Genomic DNA, 12,970 nt, shown 5'->3' on the forward strand with positions numbered 1-12,970 from the left:
CGTTTTGTAAGTAAAAAATGATAGAAATAATGTTCCCATTTCTCGTGTTTTCGATTTGGTAGGTATATATACACTATGACAACGCAGTAATAAATAATTATGAAAAGTTAATGCCTATAATAAACAGTATATTATACTGCCTTAAAGTAAATGATTTGAGATGAAAAAGGTATAGATAGTTGTCAACGCCGCCAGTGCGCTATTAATCAAATAACGGAATAAGGAAAAACCGCGACCGCCAAAATCGACGAAATCGCATTTTTTATTCGTTTTAAAATCACCGCGATCCATCGTAAAAAAAAACCCAAATCGGAAACTTTTGCACGATAACAATAATATATATATTGGCACGGCCATAATCTTAATGCAAAATATGACTATATAGAAATGGTAGTAAGGAATATACAGTCTACAAATGGAAAACGATTTATATAATATGTAGATATATATTAAAAAAATTGCAGACAACCGGGGCTGAATTTAGTTTTCAGTGGGGGGAGGCGGGGTATGGCACCGTGTAATTGAATATTTCTTTAGAAGCAGAACATTTCTGCTACTGCCCCAGTGTGGTGATATATTTCATAGTCATCATTAGTTCTAACTTGTGAAGAGCAATAGTATGTAGGTAATTAAAAAAAAACATAAACATAATTAATTCGTTCAGAATCTAAAAAAAGACGTAACGGCTATAATATACAGTGTGTAACGGGACTATTTGAAAAATATAGCAACGTTTGTAATGGCAATTTGTTAAATAGTCCTGTTACATCTTATATGATATAAACAGGAAAAATTGAAGAGTCTTAAGTCTTAACCATCCTCTATCCTTTCGTAAAAAACCGTGATTTGCAGGCATTCCATATAATATGGCGCTAATGTAGTCGGTTTTTATAGCGATTGATATAAATATATAATAATATTTTAAATTTTACGCGCATAATATTAATGGCATATTTTATTTTTTGGTGAAATTTTGTATTTGTATCACAGTCGGCGTGGAGTTGTCACAGAAATAAGTTGAAGGACTACTCGAAAAACTCTGCATGGAACGCAAAATATTTTCATTATTGTATTATTGTGAGATGTGAAGGTCTTAAGGGCCCAATCAGTGCCGCAACTATGCTTTGTGGGGCCCTAGAGCAAATTTTATAGTGGGGGCCCTCTTAAAGGCATTTTGTGTTTTGGGGGGGCCCCACTTAAGTGGAAAGGAGGCTCATTTAGGGGTGCTACGCACCCCCAGTCCCCCCGCTAGTTGCGGCACTGGGCCCAATAAACCCAAGGAAGAAGAAGAAGAAAATTTTGTGAGTGTGGAAACGACAATATTATAATTTTATGGTATACGGTGAAGTTTACCCGCTGGTCCGATCCGAAGCAGAGACGACAGCTTACCAAATAATATTATAATATTAAATAATATGTATAATATTTTTGTAGTAAGTGGAAGAACGTGAACGCCAGCACTCTGCAGCCGTGTGTTCCTTATTGGGCGACTTTAATACGGCCGGGACAATCGCGCGCAACCGTGTTCGGGGAAAATACAATAAAATGGACCGGTGACGCCGTCGGTATTACGAATTATGATGACTTTAATTAATCGTTTTTAATTACAACAACAATAAATTATACAATTAATATCGACTATAACGCAACTACATAAATCGTAAAACCGCTTGACGAACGTTGGGTGCCGACGAGACGTATATCGCACTGTCGCTGTACACGCACCACGCGCGCGCTTTACTGACGCGTCGCAGTCGTATTCAAAACGCTTCGTAGTGCCACTGCTGCTGCTGCTGCGGGGGAGGCGCCGCGTGCGCGAGAAATGGAGGGGCCGGTGAACGGGCAAAGGTCAATAGTGTTGTGATCGTGTCGCGCGAGCCGCGTGCAGACACGTGGGACGCGAAAGCGCACGCGCGCTTACTGCACTAAATAGTTTCCAGACGAGCGTGGCCGTCGATGATAATAATATTATTTCGGCGCGGCGCACGTGCGATCCGCGGCCGCAACCTGTGCGCGGTATATGGTAATAACTAATAAGTATAACAACAACAATAATTGCAACGGTGTTATCACTGTCGTTTTGCTATATCGTGCGTGCACGCACTCAACACGACAGCCGCGACAACCGTACGGGCACTGACTGAGACAGCAAGACGCGATAACCGATCACCGCACGCTGCTTGTATTCGTCCGGCGTCACCGTAATGCTGTCGGCCGTCGCGTACGCTGCGTTTTACGCGGACTGGAGGCGATATTGAAAGTATTATAAACGCGCCAACCCCAACCCCCCCACGGCACCTCGTCGCTCGTTGCAGTCGTATAATATGCACCACGTCCCGCCGCGACGGTGTTCCGCCGCAGCACTTGTACGTGAGCGCGCTGCATTTCTCATCTGCTGCCCCATGGGGGTGTGGGTGACTCTCGGCGTGTAATCCCCGACGGGGATGATGTCGTATAATGGTACATATTATTATGATTATTTTTATTATTATTTATTTATTTACGACGACGCGGCGGGCGTAAAAATAAAAACGACTTTGCCGCGAGAGGGAGAGACATTGAGAGAGATTGGTGGACGCGACTCGTACGCAGTAATATACATGATATTATTATATATTATGCCATTACGCGCACCCTCCTCGTCTGAAACTGCACATAATATAATATAATACACGCCGCCGAATCGGTCAGCCGCAGCTGAATTTTCATTTTCTGTGACGAGTGTCTGCGATCGTCGGGACCCACAAAAAGTTTACACCGATCGCTCATATCGTTATTATGTTTATTAATATGGCGATAGACCTAGTGCGGGGATAGCCTATATAATAGGCCTATGATGACCGTGTACACAGGTGAAATTTAAAAATAAAATGTTCAATCTTCTAGAAAATTTCTTTTTCGTTCTTTTTCATTGCACGCGTACGTGTATATTAATAGATTTGAGGGTTTTCGACATCAACGCGTTTTTTCGTTTGTCTATTGTAAACGGGAAATTACTCAATTATATGGTAGGTATTAAACACATAGACACTTTCGATTTTTTAACGTTTTACACTCGTGCGTAAACAGTAGATTTTTTGATATATGTACATCAAATTTGTGGGTCAGTATTTACGAAAAAACAGATATCTTTAGTATATGCCATTATTCAAAAAGAGAAGTCACTAGTCAAGTTTTTATAAGTAATTCAATGGGGGTATATTATCCTGATGAACAATAATTGGTACATTGAGAACTGTTATAAAAAACAAATTATTGGGCCATTAGTTAATTAATTGAAAATACGAAACAAAGAATTATTGGTGTTCAACACGACAGTATTTTTTATTTTTTACATTCGATGCCACAGTTCCATATAAGAGTAGCTAATGCTTAATAATTATAATAGTTATGTTCTAATCTAAAATGATTTTTAAAACTGTGAAAAAAATAATTTCTAGTCACAATACACATTCTAAAAATCATCAAACCGTATAAATTTAAAAAAATAAATGTCTTATTCAAATTTGCAGCTTGAGCCTATAATGTCACGTTGGTGTAGTGCCGATTAATTTCTCAAATAATTATTGCGGACATTTAGGAATTATTCCTAGAATAATTTAAAAACTATTTTTTTTTTTACATAATATTTCAGTTTTTATTAGCTACGTATTAATTAAGATTAAATAAATGTTTTTTAAGAGCATACTATATTATTCCACTTATAATGACTTATTTTTTTAAATCTTCCAAATACAAGAAACAAGTCTTGGTTATATTATTAAATATTAAAAAAGTATTTAATAATACTCGATAAAAATTTGATTTGCTTGTTTTCATTTAAAAAAACTAAACGTTTATAACATTTGTGTTGTCTGTGCCATATTTACAATATCGTATATACCGTCTATACCGTCTATATAATATCAGAAATATGGGGAGGAAACAATTTAAAAACAAAGAATTTAATAATTTAAGTGTGTTGAACAAAAAATAATAATTTCAAAGTATTCCAGATATTGTAGTCGCATTAAAAAATATACATTTTTAGGTATATGAATATTAGTATTCAATGAAAAATAGAATTAAATATGAAATATTAAACATATTCTATTTTTTAATGATGTATTTAAATTCCATTGTTATATTCATTAATCATAGCCATAATAACATAATAATTATAAACTATAAAAGATTAATTAATATACACTATTTTTACTGCTGTTACCCTAAAAATAATTGTTACCGGCTTATGGTCTTCGCGTTTTTACTTTAGTAGTCCATCTAAAAAATAGGAAGTAGGTAAGTACCTATAATATACCTCGAATATGATAATATTATTTGTGTTGTACAAAAATTAAATTCGTATATTGAAAATTAATTTAAAATGTATTAAATTGATTGTAGTTTCAAAATTTAGATCCTTGGGTTAAACTGTTGGGGATTTGTTTATAAAGATATTGTATCTATATCATATATATAGGTACACAGATATATTATAAGCATCCGATACAAATTAGTATCTATCATTATAAGTTAATAGTTATAGATAAATAGGTATTGAACAAGAATTTTTATTACAGTTATTATAACTGTCTAAATATTATCATAAAGATTTAGTTTTAACTTTTAATTAAAATCTACATAGTTTTAATAAATGTTTTTTATTTTTAAACGAAAATAAAGATAAAAGTAAATTCTAATTAAAACTTGCCTTTAGTCAATATTTTTTGAATTTTCTCAAAGGCATGGTAAAATTCTCTGACGTTTAAGAAAACTGCAATCATGTATAAGATCTAAGAGAGCATAATATATAAAGTACCTACTAGAACTAGATGAACATAATTACTTTCTTTCGTCAGCATGAAAAGAAGGATGCCATGAAAGAAAAGTTATCTAAAGATTTCACAAACAAAATATGCAAAAAAAAACAAATTTCTGAATACTGACTTAGATGATGATAATAATTACTATTTACAAAACTTATTAAAGAGAACTCATTAGAGTTACAGTAATTGCGAAGAATGATGATATTTTCAAATTAAATTCTACTATAAAAATAAAAAAGGGGGAAAGTAGGAAACCATTCTGTTGTAGGTAAAAATGGATTTGAATGTACCTACCTAGTGCCTCGTCATTAAGAGTCATACAGAAAGGCACTGTAATGGATGCGTTAAATTTGAATTCAATTACCTATAAATCATTGTTTATACGAAAAACTATTATAAATGGAGACGGCCCATAGCCCGTAATTATCGGCCTATATTTTAGTACTAAGTACATATTATTATTTAATCTTATGTTGCTATTAATTGTTATAGTGCCTTATATTATTACCTATTAATTATTATAATAATATAATATAAACTATATATATATGTAATATAGCTTAAAATTAATTTTGTAATTTTTGAAATGCATTGTGTATGGTAAAAACTACTAACGAGAAATTTCATATCTAATGATTAAACTAATTTGACCAGGCAAAAATGTTTTATCGATATTTATAGAAAAATAAAAATCTAAAATTTTAAATGTACAGCTCAAAAAGGATCAAAATATTTTGAAAATCATACAATGGGATGAAAATACAAACATTAACATTTGGTAAAAATGTCAAGTGTATACTATATTATATACGATATACCTACAGTTACTCGTTTTTGAATTAGGTACAACAAAATAAGAAAATAGATTTTGTAGCTATATAAGTATGCTATACTGAAACAATATAAATCCTCATTTCCCCGATCCACTCTGTGTATATTTACTATTTCTGAAAACACCGATTTATTATTTTCATGAAAACCACACCCAGTATTGCTTGCGTGTTTTTAAAACTATTCATAATAAAGACAACGCAGAACTGTCATACTTAATTTAATTAAATATTTGTATTTTTTAGATATAAAATGTAGGACAGGATACAAAAACTGGCGATTCGGGCGTTGTTTCATTTCGTACAACTTGACATAGGATACCCAGTGGCATAGTTCCCTTGAGCCACTGTGGGATATTATTAATACCTAATAGTAATTTATTATTATTGAACATTTGAAAGCAATTAAAAATAATTATCACTAGAGATAGGATATAAGTGAATTTGTACTCTGAAAAATGTATAAAATAAATAAAATAAATTACATAAAAGAAGTGATAACAATTTAATTTCAAAATAATTGTTATTACCTACCTAATATATAAACGAACATTTATAACAATATTGTCAATTTTAAATTACATAAGTGTATCTAATTCTTAGCAATTATTATTAAAAGAAACTAACATGATATTTAATATTAAAATAATTGATTGAAAAGTATTGGTAGGTACCTATAGTTACATTGCATTGCACAATAATTAAATATTATTATTAAATTATTCAAACAGGAGGCAGCGACGACGGACCGGTAATAAGTTTTTAAATGAAGAAAATTTCATTCGACAAGTAATATAGGCACAATGCGTAGGTATATTTGAAAATTGAAGTGTACCATATAATTTAAATTTATATCTTCCGGAATTAAATTCTCGTTGTTTGCTCACCATCCAAAATTAAATAATAAACTACTAACTATTTTGATGGAAATAATAGATTAAAAAGGTAATATTAATAAAATTGATATTGCAAGTAGTTGCAACTTATACAGTCGAACAAACAATATAAAATAAACTATTTACCTATTTTACCTGGTGTCCTGGTCTCAAATGGTTTTATTTTTTAATAGATTATAAATTATAATGCTAAAATTCCAGTGGATAATTAACTTTTATATTTCCAGAAGATTGAAACCAAAATTAGATTTAGATAGGTAGATAATTGATAATTTAACTAAAACATTTAAACATCTGGAGGGTAGGTACTAGGTAATCAAATTTAATCAGATTATTATAAAGTAAGCATACCTAGGTAGGTACCTACTTACTATTTTTTAATTTTTTTTATTCGCCTAGATCTCTAGAAGGCTAGAAAATTAATATACTTCGAGTCTTAAATGGGTATTGTATCATGTACCTAACTATTGCTATTGTATTTAAAACAAAAAAAAATAATTATTTATCATTAAGTTTTAGTATAATATAAGTAATAAGTATATAACCAAACTTCGGGAAAATTGTATTGAAATAAAAACTATAAGTACCTAAAAGTGGTTACCGAACTGTAAAATAAAAAAAATAAATGTGTTCTACTCTATGGGTAGAAATCTAAGACGTCGATTTTAAGGTGGATGAGTCAAGCGCTGGTCTATAGTATTATGTTTAGTATTGAAACTGGTTTTGTCTGGCAATGGCATTTTACTACATTCTTTTCTGTTATTAACGAAATAATTTACCTACTTAAAACATTCCTTAAAATATTAGTGCAATAAATAATAATATATTATAAAAATGTAAGTACCAATGTGTTTTGGACTACACGTGTGCACATACATATATAAGTATTAGGTACTACGTAGTACTTATAGTACTTACTATAGAAAAAAAGTAGAAAAGCGATTGTCACATGAGAAAAATTAATAATCATACCTACCTAGGAATTTTGTCAAATTTACATTTCATCAATCGCATTTAACATTTGTATCTAATGTTAACTAGGTAGGTACCTATTACTATTGGCAGCATAGCTTAAAGTAAAACTATACCTATTATAGGCACCTATTCTATTTTGGCAATAGAGTGCATCTAAATTCTAAATAGGTATGTAAATGTTGTATAGGTACATCGTACTATAATATCCTCGCGACCTCGCGGACCCGTCTGACGGCCGGCCGGGAACTCTTCGGTCTAGTCAATTATAATCCTGCTGTCGTAACTTGTAAAAGGTTTTTTTATAGTAGCTACACCGATTGTGTACAATTATTATACACGTTTGTTTTGTAATACACTGCGTAATACTGCTCCATGTTCTATATTACTTCACGGTTATATAGGTAATGGCGTAATATTGTAGTAGTCTGTAGTAGTCGGGTGGCTTATTTGATGGTGCAGTGCGGGCGAATGCCACCCCATAACTAGAAGAATAATTCGTTTTTATACAGTTATAATGGGTACATTAGGGTGGCCCTTAGCTTACTCTTGTAAATTTTTTTTTAATCGCACAGTTTACGGCACCCACCCATTTTTTGTTAATACCTAAAAAAATAATACCTGCAAAATTTTAAATCAATCATTCAATTTTAAGCCGTGCCCCCAGGCACTTGAAGTTGAGTAGTTTTGTCATTTTTTACAGAAAAGCCTATATATTGTGTTGTAACTTTTTTTTCCAACCAAAAAATATTAAACAATAAATATCGTGTGGATATTATATGAGGATCTCAAAAATGTCATTTTATACATTATTGCATTGTTTATTACTGAGATAATTACAATTTTAAGTAAAAAATATGAAAAAGCTCATAAAATCCGACTAAATGATATTTTTTCGTTTTTTTTATTTAAACCAGTCGAACGGTTCAAAATACAATAAAATTACATATATACTAAATTATTTAAAATTAAATTTTCTAAAAAAAATATGTTTTAAATAATTTGAGTTTGATAATGCGTTACAGACTTGTAGCTAAATAGACAGTAAACATTTCTAAATAAATATATTATTAAAATATTTATACAATTTTTCTTGAAAAATACACTTAAATACACTTAAAAATATATAATAATTTATATATATATTTATATCTATTGGGAAATCTTTTCCTACAATCTCCAGAATATACAAAACAATAATGTAGATAATGATATAAATAGGTATATTCGATTATCAAATCAAAAACCCATTAGCCAGCTTGCTGCCCGATAGCATTTTCTTTTTAGCAATAGACAACTTTGGTGAATTACCATTGAGTGAAACAGACACAGAAAAAACAGACAGTTCTGAAAGTTATGTAGAGTTTTCAGGAACACATGCTGAACTTCCGAAACCTACTGAACTTCCTTCATCAAAAAAACCTAGAGGTAAACGTACTTTAATTACTCCAAAACTTGTTTACGTGATGGATAACCATAAAGTCAGTGATAGAGCAGCAGTTCATATTTTTATAGCTGTAGTTGAAGTCTTAGGAGAAAATGTGAACGAATTTATTATTATCAGGACATCAATTCAACGCTGCCGAAAGATTTTGAGAGAAGAGAGAGTAGGTATTCTTAAGGATCAGTTTAAGGAGTTTGATGTACAAGCTATGGTTCTACATTAGGACGGTAAACTACTTCCGAACTTGATGGACAAAGAAATTATCGATAGACTAGCAATGGTGGTGTAGTGAAAATTCTCCCTGTTCCTGTTTTAGAACATGGAACTGCTGAAGCACAAGCATCTATTATTTTGGACACATTGTCAGATTGGAACCTAAATTATTCAGTAAAAGCTCTATCTTTCGATACAACAGCAGTAAATGTTGGTAAAATAGGAGGTAAGATGTTTAAAACTGAACAACGGTGATATGGACAAGTTTATAAAAAATGAAATAGATATTTTCGTTAACAGTGAGACCCGAGATTTTTTCAAACTATTTAATTTGGATGAAAGTTTTCTTGAAAATGATCCATCGACTTGGGATAACATTCATAGTTATAAAAATGCATTAAATATTGCAACCAAGTTACGAGTAGTAAATGATACGGCAGAGCGAGGTATTAAGTTGATGGAGGACTACAATACGTTATTGACAACCAACGAAGAGCAAAAACAGTTTGTTTTACAAATTGTAAGTGACTACAGGAAAAAATTTCCCGATTGCAAGAAATATACATTAATGCAATTACTTTAAAAAATTAAACTATTTATTACATTAATTACTTATTTTAAATTTAGCAATAGGAAAAAATTGACTAAAAGATAATTACTCTATATAAAATATAAAAATATGTACTTAATAATATATTATATTATACTTGTATATTTCTATTTTAATCATAATATATATATGTTTTTAGCTACAAGTCTGTAACGTATTATCAAACTCAAATTATTTAAAACATATTTTTTTTAGATAATTTAATTTAAAATAATTTTGTATATATGTTATTTTATTGTATTTTGAACCGTTCGACTGATATATAAATAAAAAAACGAAAAAATACCATTTAGTCGGATTTTATGAGTTTTTTCATATTTTTTACTTAAAATTGTAATTATCTCAATAATAAACAATGTAATAATGTATAAAATGACATTTTTGAGATCCTCATATAATTTCCGATACGATATTTATTGTTTAATATTTTTTGGTTGAAAAAAAAAAGCTATAGCACAATATATAGGCTTTTCTATAAAAAATGACAAAACTATTCAACTTCAAGTGCCTGGGGGGATGGCTTAAAATTGAATGGTTGATTTCAAATTTTGCAAGTATTATTTTTTTGGTCATCAAGAAAAAACGGGACCGTGCCGTCAAAAAATGTAAACATCTATTTTTAAGGGCCACCCTAGGGTACATACTATGATATTAAGGCAAAACGAATTTCTTTTTATATTGTACGTGTTTCATATTATTATAATAATTTGTTATAGGTACTTAACTGGAGTTTCTAATAAATCTGTTTATACGTCCTGTGGATGGGCGTTTACTTCGTAGTAGTCAGAGTAGTAATCTTATCATAAAAACAGTTGCATACTCGCATAACGAATTACATTATCACCACTCACCAAGCCTAGATAAGCAGGGACACACGTACGTAAAGGGCCCATAGTCTTCTTGGCTTAAAATAACATTGAGTGGTAATTTGTACTTTTTATAGTGCCTGCAAGAATATTTTTTTTCTTGTTTGAAATATCAGGCGTTGGGGCCCGTCACCATGTTCACCACCACGGTCCACGGACATGGTGAATGGGGGCACATGGCCATTTTTTCATTGGTTGGGGCCCACAACCATGTATTAACAGATGGTCTGAATCCGGGCTTGAATTTATCACCAAATTAAAGATATTATACTATATAAATATTATTTTAATTTATAGTAAGTTGTCTAACCAGAAATCTCCTTTGAAAATGAATATTTAGCATTATTTCTTCTAGAAAAGAGTCATCACTCATATCAGACACAAAAGTGGTAAATTCAATAGGGTAGAATATAAGCTATTGTGTATAATAATTGTAGTGTCACCACCCCCCCACCCATAAAACTAAATCAAATTCATCACTCAATCACTGTTGTAGTAGTCCGTGTATGCAATTGCCAAATTGCAAAGTAGATATAAAAGAATTCTTTATTTAAAAACAGGAATGGCTATACTGCTATAATATACTTGCATAATGTTGTACAAAAAACTGTTTTTTTTTTTTTTAAAAAAAGAAAAATTACACCAACTTTCAACTTATGCATGTTCTGCATTAATTCTGTAACCAAAAAATCTAAAAAAATACATACATAAACAGTTTTTTTTATAGTTATTTTAAGTTCAAATTTGGACGAAATTACATATTAAATAACCTGCAAGAATAACAATTTTAGTTATTTTTTGTAATTTTATAATATTAATTCAACTTAACGGCTACTTTTATTAATAATAGTAAATAACAATATAAATCTCTATGTATATAAATGGATCCCTGATTCCCTTGGTAATCGCATCACGCGTGAACGGCAGGACCAATTTCGCTAATTCTTTTTTTGTTGTGTTCGTAATTGCCAGGAGAAGGTTCTTATGTAATACAAATTTAGGAAAATCCATCGGAAAAGTAGAAATTTGGATGTCAAAAAATACAACAGTGGCGCCATCTGTCCAGAAAAAAAATAAACTAAATAATAAAAAATTTAGTTTTAGGTTAAAATAATAATAGTGTATTGTATATTGCTTGCTATTGGTTACAGGCATGTTTATTGATTTGTATTATTATTTTTTGTCAATATATAATATTATAATATCTTCTAACTATATAAATGTGAAATGAAAATCGTTGTACAGGGTAAACTCTGGAACTACTTATCAGATCTTTTTGATTTTTTTTTTAACGAAAGAGTATATTACGGAGAAGCTTTCTATGAAAGAAAATTTTGGGAAAATCCACCGGAAAAGTAGGAAATCTGGATGTAAAAATTACAACAGTAACGCAACAGGTTAGGTTAGGATTTTGTATTATTTGATTATATTAATCCACTATAGGTAGAATACGACAAAATTGGTATAACTTAGTTAAATATCATACACTTCCGTACAAACAGCACCTGGGGCTCGCGATCTACCGCAGGTATATAGATATCAAAGTTTGAGTCATATAGATTTGGTACATTTAACGGGCAACGAAGTGCACAGGTTCAGCAAGTATAATATAAAATATCCTAGACTGACGAGCCATCTCCGCTCAGAATCTGTTATTTTATACAGTGATATTATATTGCGAATTGACTAAGGTGACTAAGGATTTTTAATATTTTTCATCTGCCTTTGAAACAATATACTTGGAGCCTTCTATTAAATTTTCAAGCTTTTTTAATCAACAAATAAAATTTAATTGATATTTTTAGAAAAAAAACTAAAAAAAAAATGGAAAATGAAAATGTCTCTAAACAGTTCAAAATAAATCAAAATATTTTGAGAATGTTATCGTGAATAGAAAATGGAAATATAAACAACCATTGAAAATTGCATGTATCTACGGTAATTTGTTTTAAAGTTACACCAAAAACCAAATTCAATTTTGTCAAAAATCGATTTTGCGTAAAAATTCCCGTTTTTCCTTAATTTTTCTTTTGTTTTTCACGGCACTTTTGAAAATTACTGGGAATTTTAAATGTTGACCTCCCCAATGCACCAACGATATTCACTTTCCAATCGAACTAGATACTGAAGTTGAAAATCGAAGCATTATTTCGACTACTTATCGTGTACACAGACACAAAAAAAAAAAATCACACATCATTGTAAAATCAATACATTCATCGTTCCACTCTGAATCTAAAATACACAATGATATTTAATAGATTGAACAATTTTTATCATTGAGGAAGTGTGAAAAATGAGTATTAGGTATATTATTAAAAAAGACTAAAA

At 30.7% G+C, this 12,970-nt stretch overlaps 1 protein-coding gene across 1 annotated transcript in view; it reads right to left on the bottom strand.

Moving 5' to 3' along the window:
* Window positions 1-2,108, bottom strand: part of LOC100159570 (rhomboid-related protein 2) — a gene marked incomplete in the record, with an annotated part of 135,208 nt that extends 133,100 nt beyond the window's left edge. Inside the window, 1 exon segment of the mRNA XM_029490741.1 lies at window positions 1,354-2,108.
* Between the last annotated feature and the right edge of the window lie 10,862 nt (window positions 2,109-12,970).

This window comes from Acyrthosiphon pisum, chromosome A2 (genome assembly GCF_005508785.2).
Source record: "Acyrthosiphon pisum isolate AL4f chromosome A2, pea_aphid_22Mar2018_4r6ur, whole genome shotgun sequence".
NCBI lineage: Eukaryota > Metazoa > Arthropoda > Insecta > Hemiptera > Aphididae > Acyrthosiphon > Acyrthosiphon pisum.